Genomic DNA, 3,338 nt, shown 5'->3' on the forward strand with positions numbered 1-3,338 from the left:
TGAGTCGGAAACGACTCGACGGCACATAACAACAACAACACATTTGCTGCTGTGCCCATGCAGGGAATGTAGAAACAAAAGGAGCTACTAGAGTTGGCTGAAGATCGTATTATTTTATTCAGCCGTACTCCACTTACACAAAGAACAAAGAGCATCAATCAAAGCAAATCACATTGGGAAGCAGTGAGAATTCCTGAACACAGAACGCACACAGCAAGGGAGAGTATGTAAAAGATCAGACAACGAGAGAGAAGCCGGATTGGAGGGCAGACCCCACCATGCTGAACAAACTGCCGCCTCTGTGAGTGTCAGCCTGCCATGTTTGCTCCCAGCCGGCTTCACCTGGGGCTGAATCAGAGTAATCAGTCCTAAGAGCTGGTCCACAGGACAAGTGAGTATGTATGTGGGATTATGGCATCTGATCCATCTTTAAACTGCCTACTACGCTCTGTGATATTTGTTTCATCATCTTTCTTTTTCCTAAATTCATACAGAAAATGTAGCTCTTACTTTTTGAAGAAAAAGGAGCTCAATTGGTAATGTGAAACAGGTCCCAGTGGAGTATCTGCTAAGAAGTAGAGCTTTAGCCCGTTAATCTTTGGTCTTTTGACTAATCACTGTTGTCTTCCACTTTGGGAATGATCATGCTGATTGCTTTTTTCTCAACTAACAATCCAACTAATCTATTTAAAATACCCACGCTCCCATCTCACAGCATCTGCTTCAGGGAAGGCTGTCAGTCTGTGGAGTGTGTAAATATGAGGAACACAATCCTTCTGTGTACACACAGCTCCATCATGCACGGTTTGGTGGATTGAGGTATCCTTATGTAAAAAAATAGACCATTTCCTGCAGGGTGGAAATTTATCCCTACTTGTCTTCTTGGTTGGGAAATGTCACACAGTGTATAAATTCACACCATGACCAAATGTGAAATACTTATAGAGTATGAGCTCTAACCAGCTGAACCAAAACAAGGATGTGGAATGAAATTGTTCAAGAGGTGTCCTACAGCCCCTTGGCCTCAAGACCAGAACTGGGTGATGCTCAGATACTACTACTGGACAGACTGATCAAAGTATAGAAGAGTTGTGCTCAAAGGGGCGGGGCCGGGGTGGTGGTGGATAGAGAACACAGTTTAAAACTCTTCTAGAATTCAGACTTTCAGGACCCACAGAGGCAGGATAAACCGTGAAACTCTTGCCCTGAGGTAATCTTTACTTCTTAAACCAAAGTATCACTGGATGTTTTCTTAAAACCAAAGAATCATTTGACAGAACTGATTTAGAATGTTTGTTTTGAGCATAATTTTTTTAAAAAAATCTATATGAAGCCAAATTGACAATAGTAACTCAAAAGATTAAATGGTAAATTTAGGGATTGGTGAATTTATGTTAAAAGAGGAGGAACAACTTGGAAAAGGAGGATGAGCATATTGGCACAACTCAAAGAATGTTATGTAATCAGTGTCACTGAATTTTCCATATAGAAATTGTTGAATTGATGCATGTTCTGTTGAGCATAGGAAACCCTGAGGCATTGTCTTTAGGGAGTTGTGCTACTAATCTAAAGGCTGACCCTCTCTCGCTATTTGAATTCACCCAAGAGAAAGATAGGCTGTCTCTTCTCATGCTATTTACAGTTTTGGAAACCTGGTGGTATGAGATAGTTCCTACTCCAAGACAATGAGTTGTATTGTTGTCTGTTGTGCATATTCTCAACAACAGAGTAAATGATAGAAAAAGGAGCCTAGAGTCTATTCTTTCTTTCCAAAGGAGAAAGTTTAGATTCAGTCTGGAAGTTATTCTTGCTACCTACAGAGAGCTCTGGTGGCCTAGTGGTAAGAAGCTGCATTGCAACCCCAAAGGTACATGGTTCAAGCCCATCGGCAGCTCTGCAGGAGAAAGCTGAGCCATCTCCTCCTGTGTGACCATCTCAGAAAACCTGCTGGAGGATCAGCTAGGGGTCAGTTCAGACTCAATGACACACAGGAGCCAGTTACCAACCTAACCCGCTGTCTAGGCAGCTGAACAGAGGGAAGCTGATGTTATTGTGGAAGGGCAGCACATTGAAAGTTGAAAAAAGAGCCTCGTGGACAATATAAATAACTGACAGTGGGCATTTTACAGAACATACTGGTAGAAACAACCTCCCTAGACATCAATTGATGTGTTTAAAATCTGAATTTAGAGAAATTACAGATAGAGCTTGAGAATTCTTTGCAATTAATAATAAAAGCCCTGATAATCAAAGAAATTTACTTCTGAACTTAGACTGTTGTGAGCTAAGATTGAAGGGAATGGAAGAAGGAAGCCAGCTAGACCTGGATAACATATGACTGTAAAAGGTCCACCGATTTCTCCTCTCAAAAGGAGTGAAAGTCAATGTCAGAACACAGCTGCAAAGTGTTTGCAATTTCCCCAAGTTAAAAGTGTAGTAAATTTTAGATCGTTTCCATTATATAATGTGAGGCTGAGACATTCTCATTAACCTTTGTTTTATCTTTATTGAAGTCTAAATTAAAGAACACTTTCAAGTCTTTTTACAAATGGAATCTGACCAGAAGGAAGAGTTCCACCTAACTGCTGCTGACAAAATACTGGTGTCCCCAATGGGCAAAGCAAGTAACATGGTCTTCCATGTTACTTGCACTAGAGAATGCTGCCTTATCCAGCCTTCTTCCATACCAGGAGGGCTGCACATTAAAATGCCACAGGGAATGGCTGCTGGCCAGGCTGACTTCTTTCAACCAACTGTGGGACAGATTTTTGACCATGCTGTCCATGGGCACATGGTCTTCCATGTTACTTGCATTCGAGAATGCTGCCTTATCCAGCCTTCTTCCATACCAGGAGGGCTGCACATTAAAATGCCACAGGGAATGGCTGCTGGCCAGGCTGACTTCTTTCAACCAACTGTGGGACAGATTTTTGACCATGCTGTCCATGTGCACTGCCTCAAGGCATCCACAACCCAGCACCTTCCCACTGTGCCTCATGGCTTGCCTTGTGCCGGCTGCCCTGGAGCCTCCAGCATTGCTACTGAGCCAACTTTCCTGAGGTATTTGTCTTTGGTTGGCTACAACCCTCAAATATCAATAGGATTTGGCATGGAGGTGGGAGGAAGGCAGGGCATAACCAAATTTAAGTAAAAATTATTCTATTTCTAGAAAGGGAGAAGGTTGAACCAATTTTCAGCAACAATTTTTCTACTGGTAAGGTCTGTCTTGATTGTCATCTTATCCTCCTTTCAAGACCTTTCACTACTCCTTCTATTGTGTGCTTGGGTGCTAACCATAAAGTTGGTGAATCAAACCTGCGACCTACTCTCTGGGAGAC

General features: G+C 42.3%; 1 pseudogene; it reads right to left on the bottom strand.

The window, feature by feature from the left end:
- The window catches only part of LOC102874246, a 5,744-nt pseudogene extending 2,806 nt beyond the window's left edge, over positions 1-2,938 (bottom strand).
- Positions 2,939-3,338: the final 400 nt, after the last annotated feature.

This window comes from Elephantulus edwardii, unplaced genomic scaffold (assembly GCF_000299155.1).
Source record: "Elephantulus edwardii isolate Elephantulus edwardi_28Jun2011 unplaced genomic scaffold, EleEdw1.0 scaffold00174, whole genome shotgun sequence".
Taxonomy (NCBI): domain Eukaryota; kingdom Metazoa; phylum Chordata; class Mammalia; order Macroscelidea; family Macroscelididae; genus Elephantulus; species Elephantulus edwardii.